At 36.4% G+C, this 16,910-nt stretch overlaps 1 long non-coding RNA gene across 1 annotated transcript; it reads right to left on the bottom strand.

Moving 5' to 3' along the window:
- Window positions 1-3,142: 3,142 nt before the first annotated feature.
- Window positions 3,143-16,493, bottom strand: LOC103540736 (uncharacterized). Its single transcript, XR_542309.2, has 4 exons — window positions 16,403-16,493; window positions 12,281-12,345; window positions 5,204-5,296; window positions 3,143-4,935 (listed from the first exon to the last, which is right to left on the bottom strand). It is a non-coding gene; the product is annotated as an uncharacterized lncRNA (long non-coding RNA).
- Window positions 16,494-16,910: the final 417 nt, after the last annotated feature.

Raw genomic sequence — 16,910 nt, 5'->3', positions numbered from 1 at the left:
CTCAAAAAATTAAAACTAGAGCTACCATATGATCCAGCAATCCCACTTCTGGGTATATATCAAAAAGAATTGAAATCAGGTTCTCAAAGAGATATTGGCACTCTCATCTTCACTGCAGTATTATTTACAATAGATAATATATGAAAATAACCCAATGTCTATCAGCAGACAAATGGATAAGCAAAATGTGGTATTTACATACAATGGAACATTATTCCACTTTTTAAAAGAAGGAAATCCTGCCATTTGCAGCAACATGGTTGAACTTGTAGGACATTATGCTACGTGAAATAAGCCAGTTACAGAAGGACAAATACTGCATGATTTCACTTGTATGAAGTTTCTAAAATAGTCAAACTCGTAGAAGCAGTGAATATAATAGAGGTTGCCAGGGACTGGGAGTTGGGGGAAATGGGGAATAATTTGTCAAAGAGTACAAAGTTTCGGTTAGCAAGGTGAATAAGTTCTAGAGATCTGCTGTACAACATAGTGCCTATAGTTAACAATAAGGTAGTGTGCACTTCAAAATTTGTTTTTACCACAAAAAAAAAGAAAAGAAAAAGATGCAAGGAAACTTTGGGAGGTCTTGGATATGTCTATTACCTTGATGGTGGTAAGGGTATCACAAGTGTTTACATATGTCCAAATACATCAAATTTTACATATTAAATATGCACAGTTCTTTGTATATCAATCATACCTCAATAGAGCTGCTAAAAATAAAATACAATAAAACTAGCCAAGGAACAAAAGAAAGAAAGGGTATACACCAAGTACACTATCAGGAATGAAAGGAGAGACAGAAGTCAGACCTTACAGAAATTAAAAATATTATAAGGGAATATTATGGAAACCTTTATGCTCATAAATTTGACAACTTATATGAAATGGACAAATTCCATGCAAGACACAAACTACCACAGCTGACACAAAAGGAAATAGATAATATGTCCACGTGTCTCTTAAGGACATTTAATTCATAGTTAGAAACTTTCCCACAAAGAAAACTCCAGGCCCAGATGGCTTCAATGGTAAATTCTACCAAACATTTAAGGAAGAAACAATACTAATTTTACACAAAAACTTCCACAAAAATTTAAGAGAGGAAGAACTCTTCCCAACTAATTTCATGAGTCTAGCATTACCCTGATAGGAAAAACAGATGAAGACATTACAAGAAAAGAAAACCAGTATCTTTCATGAACACGGACAGCCAAATTTTAGCAAATTGAATCCAGCAATATTTAAAAAGAAAAATATGTCACGACCTTGTGGGGCTTATCTTAGGAATACAAGGCTCATGCAACATTTGAAAATCAATGTAATTCTCCATTACCAATACACTAAAAAAAATATGATACTATCAAAGATGCAGGGAAAGCACTTGACGAAGTTCAACATCCATTCATAATTTCAAAAAAAGCTCTCTCAGGAAACCAGTGCAAGGAAACTTCCTTAATCTGATAAAGGATCTCCACTAAAAATATAAAGCCAGCATTATGTATTATGGTGAAAGACTGAATGCTTTCTTCCTAAAAGTGAAGACAATGTAAGGATATCTGCTCTCACCACTCCATTTAACATCTTACTGGAAGTCCTAGCCAATGCAATAAGGGAAAAACAAAACAACTAAAATGCATAGATATTGGAAAGGAAAAATAAAACTGTCTCTATTTGCAAATGACATGATTATGTATGAAGAAAATCTCAAGGAATACACAAAGTAGCTCTTGGAACTAATAAGAGAGCTTAGCAAGGTTTCAGGATGCAAAATCAATATAAAAAATCAGCTGTATTTCTATGCACTAGCAATAAAAAGCATAATTTAAAAAACAATGCTATTTACATAAACACCAAAAAACATGAAATACTTAAATGCAAATCTCACAAAATACGTGCAGGATCTGTATGCTAAAAAACACAAACACTTCTGAAAAAAAAAAACCCAAGTAAATGGGAGGAGATAATGTGTTCAAGGATTGGAAGACTAAATATTGTCAACATGTCAATTCTCCCCAAACTTATCTATAAATTTAATGCAATACAAATAAAAATCTCAGCAGGATTTCTTTTGTAGAATTCAACAAATTGATTTTAAAGTTTATATGGAAAGGTAAAAAGATTAGAATATCAAATACAGTTTCAAAACAGAAAATAACAGCTGGAGAATTCACACTACTGGATTTCAAGACATAATAAAACTGCATTAATCATAACAGTGTGGTATTGGAGAAAGAATAGACTATAGATCAACAGAACAAAATAGAGTCCAGAAATACACCCACATGTAGGGTCAATTGATTTTTTTTTTTTAAAGATTTTATTTTTTTCCTTTTTCTCCCCAAAGCCCCCCGGTACATAGTTGTATGTTCTTCGTTGTGGGTCCTTCTAGTTGTGGCATGTGGGACGCTGCCTCAGCGTGGTTTGATGAGCAGTGCCATGTCCGCGCCCAGGATTCAAACTGACGAAACACTGGGCCGCCTGCAGCGGAGCGCGTGAACTTAACCACTCAGCCACGGGGCCAGCCCCTAGGGTCAATTGATTTTTGACAAGGGTTAAAGGCAATACAATGGAGAAGGATAGTTTTTCAGTAGTTGATATTTGAACTATTAATGCATACTTCACACCTTATTAAAAACTAAAAGTAGATCACAGACCTAGATTTAAAACATAGAGCTATAAATCCTCTGGAAGAAAACATGGAGAAAATTCTTATGACCTTGGGTTAGGCAAAGACATTAGATGCAACACCAAAAGTACAAGCCATCAAAAAATTGATAAATTGGACTGCATCAAATATTAAAAATTCTAGTCTCTGAAAGACACTATTTAGAAAACGAAAACACAATCCACAGGTGGAATAAAATATTTACAAAACACTTATCTGACATAGAACTTGTATCCCGAATATATAAGAAACTCTGAAATCTCAATAACAACTAACACCACCAAATGCTGGTGAGGATATGGAGTCAGAGGAACTCTCATTTGTTGCTAGTGGAATGCAAATGGTATAGCCATTTGGGAAGATAATTTGACAGTTTCTTGCAAAACTAAACATACTCTTACCATACGATCCAGCAGTTGTACTCCAGGGTATTTATCCAAATGAGTTGAAAACATATCCACACAAAAACCTGCACACCATGTTTGTAGCAACTTTATTCATAACTGCCAAAACTTGGAAGCAACCAAGATATCCTTCAGTAAGTAAACAGATAAATAAACTGTGATACATCCATAGAATAGAATATTATTTGGCACTAAAGAGAAATGAGCTATGAAAATGAGCATGAAAAAACATGGAAGAACCTTAAATGCATATTACTAAGTGAAAGAAGCCAACCTGAAAAGGCTATATACTATAGGATTCCAACTATATAACGTTCTGGAAACAGCAAAACTATGGAGATAATAAAAAGGTCAACGGTTGCCAGGGATTAGGGAGGATGGAGGGATGAACAGACAGAGCACAGGGGACTTTCAGGGCAGTGAAACTACTCTGTATGACACTATAATGGTGTATACATGTCATTATACATTTGTCCAAATCTATAGAATGTACAAACCAAGAGTGAGCTCTAATGTAAATTATGGGCTTTGATAATGATGTGTCAATGTAGGTTCATCAATTGTAAAAAATGTACCACTCTTGTGTGGAATGTCAGTAACGGGGGATGTTATGCATATATGAAGGCAGGCAGTATATGGAAAATCTCTGTGCCTTCTGCTCAATTTTTCTGTGAACCTAAAACTTCTCTAAAAAATAAAGTCTATAAAAAATTCAATATGAAAACAAACCAATTTTTTAAAGTCAGTAAAAGATTTGAACAGATACTTCACCAAAGACAATATAGAGGTGGCAAATAAGCACATGAAAATATGCTCAATATCATTAGTCATTAAGGAAATGCACACTAAAATAACAAGATATACCACTACACATCTTTTAGAGTGACCAAACTTGAAAAATATGACAATATCAACTGCTAGCAAGGATGTGGAGTAACTGAAATGCTTTTACATTACTAATGGGAATGTAAAATGCTACAGGCACTTTAGAAAACAGTTTAGCAGTTTCTTATGAAGCTAAATGTGCATAGACCCTATGACCCAGCCATCACACTCCTAGATATTTACCCAAGAGAAATGGAAACATACATTTACACAAAAACTGCGTGAGTAATTAATAGTGGCCTTATTCAAAATCACAAAAAAACTGAATACAACCCAAATGTCTTTCACCTGATGAACGGATATAAACAAACTCTGAATACCATACAATGAAATACTACAGAACAATAAAAAGTATGAACTACATGCAACAACACGGATAAATCTCAAAATAGTTACATTGAGTGAAAGAAGCCATATTCAAAAGGCTATGATTACATTTATATGACATTTTGGAAAATAAAAAACTGTTGACAACATTGACAGAAAACATATCGGTAGTTTCCAGAAGCTTGGAACAGAGACAGCACAAGGGAATTTGGAGGGGAGAGTATGATGGGATTGTTCTGTATCCTGATTTTGATGGTGTTTACATGATTGAATGATTTTTCAAAATGCATAGCACTCTTTGAATTTTGCAGCACATTTCATTCTACGTAAATTAAGCCTCAAAAACTAAAATTTAAAAATGTCAATTAGATTTTTTTTTAAATCTCAAGTAGTATAGCCTAAATGCCAAAGTCAGATGTTTGAATTTTGAACATTATAAAAACAAAGGAATACAGAATCCAAGTTAAGGTAGTAAATCTTAAATAGAGAGCTTTGTTTTGACCTGTGATTTCTCATCAAAGGCCAGTCAATTCTTACGCACAGGTATTTTTGTTTGTTTGTTTAGTTCTCCCTCATTTCTTCCTTGGTTCAAGATGGACAATCTCTGAATTTCCGTGACCACCAAGGATGCAGTGGATCTTCATCTTTTCCCTAAGTCAGACAGACAGAAATAGATACATGTACATACAGACACAAACACACACACGCACTGAGCTTCAGACTCAGTATCTAGCACAGTGTCTTGCTCACAGCAGATATTAAACATTTTTGGTGATGTTCCTGGGCCCCACCAACTCCTCTATCCTTCGCTTACAGGACAATATGCTGCCTCGTGACTCTTCATTTCTGATCCTATTTTTGCTCGTACATAGACTCCCTCGCTCTACTTTCTCCCTGCCCAAACCAGGAAATGTCTTACCCACTACCAGTTTGCTTAATATTTAGCATCAGTGACGAACATCTCTAAGCTCCAAATCAGCATGTGTCCCAGGAAAGTGCACCAGAATATCACCTAGGAAAATATAAAAGAAAAAGGAAAGTTTTTTTTCCTACTATAGAAAATATGGTAAGGGTTTAGTTGTCAGTGTTCATTTACTTTGTTTTGTTTTGTCTTTTGTTATAACTTTGTGGCTTCCTGTGAACTAGATAGCAGTTGTGGGTACTTGTCAAAGAACCCATCTGCCTTAATAAGTCAATTATCATTTGAGTTACCCTAGTGCCTTACTGCTAATAAGTAATTCTGAAATATCAAGAAAACTCATAAATTGTAAGGCAAATCGGACATTTTTCACAAAGCATTTACTTATCAGGAAGTGATAAGATCTCCAGTTTGAGCTACTATGAAGTTGCCAAGAAACATATTAAAGAAAACAAGGAAGAATAGACCTGTAGAAGAATGGCTTAAATTTTTTAATTAAATTAACATTTAAAATAAAAGATTGACCTTGAATTTAAGCTTCAATAGCACATATGCTGACTCCATTTCTTTCAGTGGGACAGATTCCTCAAATGATTATACTAATCCAGAATATACACCTCTCTGACTATCAAATTAGAAAAGGAGTAGGGACAAAGGCTAAGATAATGTCTTCTTATTTCTACTCCTCTTCCCAATATTGGAGGCATTTATTTGCAAATCTGACAAGAGACAATAACAAAGAGAGAAATAACATCTTGGTGGTCTATAACTGAAAAGAAGAATTGGAAAATTATTTTTTAAAATGCAAGTTGACAGGAAAAAGAAAAGGAAGTTTCGTCTCCACTCCAGCTAAAATTTCTTGAGAATGTTAAATAATGAAACCCTGTAAGACAAAGCTAGCATGAGATAAAACAAAGAGGGCACAGAGTGGTTGAACACTCAGCATGCTGTCTTGGAAATATGAGAGGCAGTACAGTCTACAGTGAAGAGTGTTGGTTTAGGAGTCAAGGCAAAGTGTAGTATTTGTTAGTGCAACATCAGGAGTGATGTGAACATTGAATGAGATCACAAACATGAATATGAAATAACTGTAAACTTTATAGTATGCCAGTAATATATCAAGAATAATGATTATTATTATTTTATGCTAGAGCCCCAAAATTTTATTTCTCTAAAATTACCAAACGAAACCTGAAATTATAATGAGTGTAAATGGAAAAAGAAAATAAGTAGTCTTTAAAGTTACCTCTTTCTAAGTAATCCAGAGTTCTTTTTTTAATCTTATGCTCATTTCATTTTAATTTGTTCTACAAAAATATTAGAGTAGAAGTTACCACTTATATTTCACTAGAAGTATGCTAGCACCTGTCCTCTGCTGGTGAGGATTCTAGATTAATTTTTGTTGTACTCAGTGACTCTAAGACCTGGAATATTTTATCTCTGAGAACAATTTGCAACCAGATTTGAAGTGAGGAAATGTCTCTGCCTTCCTCAGGGTTAGCAGAATTAGACCCTAGACACCCAAGTAGATCCCATATAGTGGATTAAGAGAAAAACTTAACGCCAAAAAGTCCACAGTGTTAATAGAAACTGAGGCTCTTTGGGCTCTGCCTATCTTTCATTGGTGTGTTTAGATTTCTATAAGGACTTGACAACAACTCAGCTTCAACACATCAGAATCAATTTGTCAAGGTGGACACAGTGTAGAAGGGATACTGACCTAAAGAAGGTCCCAGTCCTACCTCTACCCTTCACAAGCTGAGTTACTTTGGGGAAATCACATTCCTTTCTGGGCTTTTTTTCCCCTTATCTATAAATGAAGAGATTGAATACACAATTTTACCTCTAAAATTCTATCTTTTGATTGGCTTGGTGAGTGTCCTTTTCCTTCTCCTACTCCGTGTGTCTTCTGCTGAAATAATGCTCTCAGCAAACAAGTATGGCCTTTTCCTGGCAAAGAAGGACTGTTTTTCTATCATGAATATATAATTCCCATAAGGAAGAAGATAAGCGATGCAGAGAAAATGAGGTAGCCTCATACAATTCCTAGATGAATAAACATTTAATTTACAAAAGAGTATTAGATACTAACCTTGAAAAACACACAATATTTATAGAACCCAGCAGTCCCTAGGACTAAGAAAACTAACAAACTGGCTTTTGGCAGCTATAAAATACATTTGGTTTTCTTCCATTGGTTTTTACATCACAAGAAGGTAACACAAGCACTATTGTAGCAATGTCACTTTTCAATATTTAAACTCAGTGACATCTCTGAACAGGGTTGACCACCTACATCATATATAGGTGCCTATGTGCAGTGGTGACTTCAGTAATAGTGGAAAGGATTCATAGAAAAAGCATATAATTCTGTATAGGTATGCATATTTATTGCAAGCTCTGAAGGCAAACTGCCTGGATTCAAATCCTAGCTACACCACTAATTCACTGCCTAAACTTAAGGAAGTTACTCAACCTCTCCATGCTTCAGTTTCCTCAACTGTCAAATAAGGGGAATGACTGTACATTCTATTTAGATTGTTGTGGAGATTGAATGAGATAATATGTGTAAACCACTGAGCATTAGTATTTGGTATATAGTAATTACTCACTAAGTATCAGCCAGTGTAACAGGATGCTAAATATGACGTTTTGCCATTGTGCCAGTTTAAGCAGAAGCCCCAACCCCAAAAACAATGCGATATGTAAGGAAGTATAAGATCATCTAGAAAAGCTTGCAGGTAGAGTGTCCAAAACTCCATTCTGCCAGCCTTAGTCCTTCAGCCACTTCCAGGCTACATAAGAGAAGGCTAAGAATTCATTGAGAGTATATAGAGCGCTATTTAAAAAATATTATTTGTCTTTTTTTCCACTTTTATTGAGATATAATTGACATACAGCACTATGTAAGATTAAGGTGTATAACATAACGACTTGCCCTACATATATTGTGAAATGATTACCACGATAAGTTAGTTAACATCAATCATCTTATATAGATACAAAAAAGGAAAAAAGCTTTTTCCTTGTAATGGAACTCTTAAAATTTACTCCCTTAACAACTTTCAAATATCCCATACAGCAGTATTAACTATAGTGCTCATGCTGTACATTACATTCCCAGTATTTATTTATCTTATAGCTGAAAATTTGTACCTTTTGACCACCTTCATCCAATTCCCTCACCTCCCAGCTCTGGTAACCACAAATCTCATCTCTTTTTCTATGAATTTATTTTTTGTTTCAGATTCCACATACAAGTGAGATCACACAGTATTTGTCTTTCTCTGTCTGACATATTTCACTTAGCATAATGCCCTCAAAGTCCATCCATGTTGTCACAAATGGCAGGATTTCCTTCTTTTTATGACAATAATAATCCATTATATGTTAGCTCAGAGACAGTCTTCCTCATCAAAGGGAGGAGGATTGGCCGTAGTTAGCTCAGGGCTAATCTTCCTCAAAAAAAAAAAAAAAAAAGAGGAAAGGTGATTAGTATCACAAATGCACTGGCGGAGGGTCAAGTCATCAAACACCATGAAGAACTACAGTAACACTGCAGAACAGAAGGAAAATGACAAATATCCAGAAACCAAACCTGAAGTCACAGAAAACTGCATTCTAACTGAAAGAGAACTCAAAATTGCTATCATAAAGAAACTCAATGAGTTACAAGAAAACTCAGAAAGACAGTTCAATGAGCTCAAGAATAAAATTGCTGAACAGAAAGAATACTTCACCAAAGAGATGGAGGATCTGAAAAATTACCAAACAGAAATTCTGGACATGAGGAACACAATTAGTGAGGTACAAATAATGTAGAAAGCAAAAAAATGGAGTAGATCTTATGGAGAAGAGAATTAGTGACCTTGAACAGAGAAATACAGAAATGCTTCAGGTGGAGGAAGAGAGAGAACGAAGTTGTTTTTTTTTAAATGAAGAAATTATTTGCGAAATATCTGATTCAATTAGGAAAATCAACATAAGAATTATCAGTATCCCAGAGGGAGAAAAGAGCAGAAGGCTTATTCAGAGAATTACTAGCTGAGAACTTCCCAAGCCTCGGGAAAGAACTGGACATACAAGTACATGAAACCAATACAATGCAAATTTAAATAGCAAAATATCACTACACATCAATTAGATGACTAAAAATAGTGGCAATACCAAATGCTAGTGAGGATGCAGAGAAGCAATCACTCATACATTGCTTTTGGGGACATAAAGTGGTGCAACCACTCTGGAAAGCACTTTGGCATTTTTTACTAAATTAAACATACCATTGCCATACAACCAAACAATTGAACTCTGAGGCATTTATCCCAGGGAAATGAAAATTATAGCCACAGAGAAACCTACACACGAGTGTTCATAGCAGCTTTGTTCATAAGAACCAAACACAGAGATAAGGAGAACAGATTGGTGGTTACCATAAAGAAAAGGGGTGACAGGACATCAAAAGGGATAAAGGGGCACATATGTATGGTGATGCACAAAAACTGGAGTTTTGGTGGTGAATATGATGCAGCCTATACAAAAGCCAAAATATGATGTACACCTGAAATTTACACAACGTGACCTCAATAAAATAATTTAGAAAAAAAACTAGAGACAACCAAAATGTCCTTCAGCAAATGAATAATTAAATAAACTGTGGCACATCCATACCCTGGAATACTAAGAAATAAAAAGGATCAAACTATTGATACATGCAACAACTTGGATGAAGTTCCAGGGAATTATGCTGAGTAAGAAAAAGCCAATCCCAAAAGGTTACAAACTGTATGACTCCACTTATATAACATTCTTGAAATGACAAAATTATAGAAATGGAGATCAATGGTTGCCTGAGATTGAGAGATGAGGGCAAGAACAAAAGTCGATGTGGCTATAAAAGGCAACATGAATCTTTGTGGTGATGGAAATATTCTGTATCTGACTGTATCAGTGTCAATCTCCTGGTTGTGATATCGCACTATACTTTTGCAAGATGTTACCTTTGGGGGAAACTGGGGAAGGGTACACAGCATCTCTCTCTCTGTATTATTTCTTACAACTGCATGTGAATCTACAATTATCCCAACATAAAATTTTAATTTAAAAAAATTTTAGCACCAGGTTCCCCACCAACACAAGCTCCATGTCTGGGCCATGCCCATATGGGCGGAAGAGGCTCTCTGCACCGGACACTGGCCTGGTGCCCAGCAGGGGCACACAGAGCAACACAAACAACACGAGAGGTCGGGGCACGAGCTATCTGAGACCAAGCCAAGCTCTGTAGCACTGCCATATCATTCCTCCTGGGTGAGATTCACCTTAGAGGTATTCAGTCATAATCGCACAAATAGTCACTTCACCCATTGGTTTCTCAGCCAAGCACACACACCATTTGAATTTTTTTTTAATTTCTTTTTTGTTTTTGTGTTTTTACACTTTTTTTTTTTTTTTTTACGAATCCTTGTGTGGAAGCTGACCTTCAGTAGATCGCAGTGAGGAAGCTGCTCTGTAGATGACCCAGAAGCAGGTTGTCTATGAATGGTTTAGCACCATAAAATTTTTTCAAATGAAAGAAACCAAAAGAGAGAAAATATATTTAATGTTAGAGAAAGAAATTCATAATATATTGTTAAATAAAAATAACAGGTTGATAAACAATATGTATAATGTAATTCCATTTTGATGAATATATCTCCGTATATATGTAAAGAAAAAGGCATAAAAGGCTATACACATGAATATTAAGAGTGGGTTAATTTAGCATGGTGGGATCATGGATGAGTTTTTATTGATTTTATTTTTGCTTAGTGATATTTTGTAATTTCATATAACTAAAATAAAATGAAGTAACTTCAGAAAAAAACACTTTAAATTTATTTACACTAAAATGTTAGTGATTTCTCAAATCCACTTTGCTTCAAACGGTTGCAACTCAATCAGCATAAGAAAAGAAGCACTGGATGCCTAGACAATAGAAGAAACAGAGAAAAGAAATCTTTAAATAAAAGAAAAGTCATGAAGGGCTCACTTCATTTATTCCCTAATTTTCCTCAGAGCTGACCCTGCTGGACTGACAAGTTCAGAGTTAATTTCACATGTTTGGCAGACACACTTTGCCCCCAAGAAGACCTACACAGTGTGGAAGAGAGATTTCTAGATTTCTAGCCCCTTCTCTGTTTAAAATGTTCTTCTGATAGGCTCTCCTGAGTACCTATTAAGTACAACAAGACTATCCAACACACTCTTAAAAGTCTGAAAGGAGGCGACAGTTGTGCAACATGGAGTGGTTATTTATATATAATGCTATCAGCACTTCCTGCTTAGAACAGGAAGAAGGAGAAGGACTGACAGTTATAAACCCAAAATGAGTAAAATGAAGAGTCTTCTTTATCTCAGGAACAAAAAGACAGACTCTTATAGCTACCATTTTGACTGCTCCTGATGACTGCTTGTTTGCTTGTTTGTTTGTTTGTTTAAATGATATTGGACTCAAGACAGCCTGGAAATTGATAGTCATCAGATTCAAGAATGTGCTTCACTTAGAAATCAAAGTCAGCATTAGAACCATTTCAGAGGAGGGAGGACAACAATAATATCTTTATTCAAAAGAGAAAGTTCAACTTTCTCTAACAAGAGCATTTCACAACCAACCCTAAGCTTATAACAAATAATAATCTCAGAATTTTATAATACGTTCTCATTTTCAAAGTGCTTTCACAGATCTCATTTGATCAACAGCGAAAAATTGAAAAATAATAGCTCAGGCTCTATGTTAAGAGATGTGACAAAAGTGATCGATTTAAGCGCCTAAACACCAGATAAACCTTTACTCCTCATCTTATGAGTATATTTTCCTTCCATAAGGAAGATGTTCAACCAACGAGTAACCACAAATTTGTCTCCTTTCCACAACTTTGCCCACAATTTTTCTCTATGAATAAGAAATAAATTGTTAGGTACAACTTCAAGGGACCAAAGGCAATCTATAAACAGATAAAGTGAATTTGATGTTGAGCCATAAAAGTGTGTACCAAATCAAAAATCATGAAATTAAACAAACTAAGTCCTTTGTTCCATTACCATATCTGTTATACTTCTGCGGATCCAGCTTGGCCCCATGAGACCCATAACATCTTTTGTGTTCCCTGTAGAACAGGAAAAAAAAAACTTCATTATTGTGGTTTGTTTTAGTCAAGGTAAAAGCCTCAACCAGACAATCTAGACACCAACTATCCAGTGATGTGGGGCCTCTAGACAGAACAGGCATGCACATATTTACTAGGACATAGTCAATATCAAGTAAAGCATTTCTGATCATCTGTAAGCAAACATAAAATAAAAATCACCAAAAAGGTATAAATTGGAAAGGCTGTGGAAATATTATTTTAAAAAAATCAAGATTCTATTTTGCATTTAAATCTGTACCCAATATTGCCTGAGGGCTCCATTCATATAAACCACCAGACCACTAAACCAGCAAGGCTACGACGTGGGAAAGTTCTTAATGCTCCAAACCAGAACTCGTTCTTTGGGACAGTGTCTAATTCCTTGCTGGTAACTTTAAAATATAAATAACTCTGAGTGAGCAAAACCATGGCGTGAATAAAAATAAAGCTATATTTGTTGGAAATATAATTTGTGCCAGGCACTAGTACAGTTAAGCCTCCTAAGAACCCCAAGAGTTGGTGTAATTATTGGCCCCATTTTACAGACCAGGAATCTAAGAAGCCAAACTTGCCCAAGATCACAACTAGTAAATGGTGGAACAAAGATTCAGCCCAGATCTGTCTACCTCTCAATGCAAACGACATCTCAAAATGTAGTTACTTCTGCTACCCTCTACTCCTTCTAGGGGAGGGAGTGCTAAAACGAAAAAGGAAAAGAGGTGTCATGAAAACATGGTTTATTTGCTTCAAAATTTTTGCCCAAGTCTAGTTCTGCTTTTATTTTTTGAAAGTGAGGGTGTCTCAGTAAGAGAGGTGAAGCTAGGTTAAGGGCTAGGCCCCAAAATTAAATGTTTAAGTCAGTTTCCCTTCTTGGCTAGAAAGTTGGTTAGTCACTGCTGAGATAAAGGAGATACACCAAATAGAGTTTCCGAGTACGTCCCTGAGGGATTTCCCCTGATACTAGGAAATAACTGTAAGGTTGTTTGTGCAGCTATTTACAGTTCACAAGTACTTTCACATGCTTTAACTCACCCTGATTCCCAGTGAAGTGACAGAGTGGTGATTATTAACCCTTTACCGTTGTTAATTACAAATGGGAAAACCGAGGCTCAGAAAATTCAAGTGACTTGCTCTCTCCCAGGTCACAACAAAACTGGTAGAGTCATAATTAAATATGGTGGAGCCTTGGGGCTCCATTTTCAAGTCAACTGAATGTTTTCACTTTGCCTTCAAAGAATTCCAGTGGCTAAAGAAGTTTTACAAATAGTACTTCATTAGCCCATACACACAGCAAACACATACAAATATGCCTAGCAGGTGCTGTCATTGTGGTAAACTGACCTCCAGGCATAAAAGTAGGCCTTTGCAACTAGATCCTCAATGGCAACATTTCCCTACCCTGGGACTGTAACACCCTACAGGATCCCAAATTATCTCAAAGTTACCCAAATTTCTCTCAAGAAAATTTTATTTGTAAGAATTCATGCAATATTTTGGGTGAGAAATAGCCACTGTATAAGAGAGGAAGATGGAGAAACAGGTAATGAAATAATTTTATCTGCATATTACCTTATAGTTTATAAAGCTCTTTCATACTCTCATTTTATTTGATTTTTAAATGCTGTGAAATGGGCAGAGTTGATATTATTATCATTTTTTTTCTAATAACACTAAGATTCCCCATCCATAGTGCATGACCTCTCCTATGAGTCAGCCCTTGGGTCACTTCTCCTTAGTGGATCTGAATTTAAAGGCATCTAAAAGATGATTCTCACTGTGAACTACACCTAAAGGAATTTTAGGCTTATGCTAACAAGTTTGGAGTTTCAGGAGCTCTCAGAAGCTGTGGACTCCTTAGTCCTAAAATAACTGCCAGTATACTAGTCTCTAGTTAGAGCAGTGCTTTCACCAGTAATTTATAGTAAATGATTTCTCAGAAAATTTTCCTCAGAAAAACCTAAACTTGGCACACATTTAAGTGGCTGTAGACAATCCCTCCAATTAAGCAAAGGGATAGTTCTCACTGAAGGTCTTTGCCTAATTCCTCCATTACTGATCTTCTCTTGGAACAAAAGCTGAGGTGAGGGCAAGTTCAACTAGGCCCCAGTTCCTAGGTTTGCAGAATGTTATTGGGTTTCCTGACCACATGCACCCGGCAGACTCTCTCTCACCTCAGTTGCCAAAATGACCCACCAATCCAACCCGTTTTCCCACCCACACCCATCTCCAGCTGGACTCAGAGGCAAACACTAAGTAGGAGAAAGTAAAGCTGAAGTTTATCATCATTACTACACCTTCCATTTATATAACATTTTTTCTTTTCACTGCGCTCTTATATATATATATTCTCTTTTTTGGTCCTGTCAGGGGAGAAAGGCAAGAACAGCACAAATATATGCAAAGAAGATCCCTCATCCATGCTAACCAGGTGCCCTGCTCTCAAAACTTCGAAGCCCACGCAAAAGCTCACACATGCTCAGTGTGCCTCAGTTATGTCCATAGATCCACACTGAGATAGAAATAAACACAAAGGGGGTGGAAATAAATCTGCTTACTCTTGATTGGGAATCCAGAAACCTGGGTTCTTTTCCCAACTTGGCACTTAATTATATCACCTTGTACTAGTGATATTCCCTACCCCAAAACAGATATTAATTTTAAAATCTATTCTATGTCTATGGCTACTGAGCATCTGAAATGTGGCTAGTGTGATTGAAGGACAGAATTTTTCATTTCATTCCGTTTCATTTAATTTACATTTAACTTTAAATAACCACACATGGCTAGTGACTACCACACTGGACAGCACAAAATAACATAGGGATGTTGGCTTGAATGATCTGTACCATCTCTCCTAAGTCATCTATGCAATTCTGTTCTGCAGAGTTCATTCAAACTCATCTGGAATTCTCAGTTAGTGTGCCCAGGCCTCACCAGAAATGATAATCCAGGATCGCTTTATACCCAGGGTATAGGCCCTGGGGCAGGAAGAAGGAAAGTGATGCAAGCCTATTTCTACAGCTAGACCAACATTTTTTATTGTCTCTGGGTTTCTAAGCTGGGACTAAAGGGTAAATCAAGGCTATCCCAATGAATGTACATGTGTGTATAGAACGGGGCTGTGAGTATAGTAACACTCTTTATCTACCTTTCGAAAGTGTCATTAGTATTAATTATGGAACAATTTCAGTTCTGGAAGAAAAAATGACTTCTCTTGATTTTGTGGTAAAACAAATACATCTTCAGAAAGTCTCTTTCTCTCTGGCCTCAGTTTCCTTGTCTGCAATATGAGAGAGTTGGACTAGATTTATTTATTCGACAAAGCAAACGAGGTGATAAGCTAGGGACACACCTTGGACAGCTGGGGACACGATGATTAATCAGACCTGTTTTACCCTCAGGAACTCAATTTAATAAAAAGTCTAAACAAAGTAGTTTTTCAAGGCCCCATTTCAGCTCTGAGTCCACATAAGCTATGAATCCTGTGGCTCATAGTTAATGTGTGAATGTTGTATGACCGAAAATCTTTTAACCTTTTACATAGGTCCTACTTCATTAAAACAGAGTCACCATCCAACTACATGTTACTCCACCTCTCCCTCACCATTACTACTTGGTCCTATTCATCCCAGCAATAAGGTAAAAACTAAAAAAGTCGGGGAAAATGAGAAAGAGTAGAGAGATGGCAGCAGAGAGGTATCAGTCTGGGCACGTAACCATTTCCTAAAATGATAGAAAATGTGAGGGTAAGTATGTAATGAAGATAGAAAGGATGGAGAGGTGAGGAAAGGAGATAAGGAGTCTGTTGTTAATTATAGCAAACATGGTATAAATTGATACAGCTATAAAGGCAAAGACCAATCAGGGATGAGTGGAGCACTGCCCTTCCCACCACTCAGGAAGCAGAGAAGCAACTAAGGAAGGAAATGCGTAGGGGAGCACACAGAAGCAGCACAGAGCATCCCCTCTCTGCTACAGCTGTTCTGGTGCTATCTTGATACTCAAAAATCTAGCCCCTTTCTCTTTTATTCCTTACCTGATTATGAACTACCCTTCCACGATAGCTCAAGATGGCTGTAACAGTCCAGACTGAAGAGGAAGCGATAACTCACCCTCTGCCTCCCTTATGAACTTTCCCCTAGATCTTTGGGGATCTAAAGTCAGTGGAAGAAATTCTAGCTATAATGTCACTTTAGTTAGTAAAATTCCCCAGGGGAGGATTAAAGAGTCTGGTGTTGGATCTAAATGTTATTTCCCCCTTTAATTTGATTGGATAGCCTTTTCCCGCAACCAGTACCACAACCAAGAATTCTATGAAAGGCAATGAAGATTTCAGAAACCTTCGAGCCCTGGCTCCTGCTTGCCTGTAAGATAATTCTGGTACCCACAGATGTAAAGTTTGAGTAAATGGCTTTATTCCTGCAACAGGTAGCGGGCCAGAGGGCTGTTGCTGGGCTCACGTTTTACTGAGTACACCAAATTAGTTATTAGCTATGGGCCATATTTAAAAAGTATTAAAACGAATATATTTATGCCCATCCCCA

Source organism: Equus przewalskii, chromosome X, assembly GCF_037783145.1.
Source record: "Equus przewalskii isolate Varuska chromosome X, EquPr2, whole genome shotgun sequence".
NCBI classification, from domain to species: Eukaryota; Metazoa; Chordata; class Mammalia; order Perissodactyla; family Equidae; genus Equus; species Equus przewalskii.
Note: the sequence above shows the minus strand (reverse complement) of the source record. Positions and strands in the feature narration are given on the sequence as shown.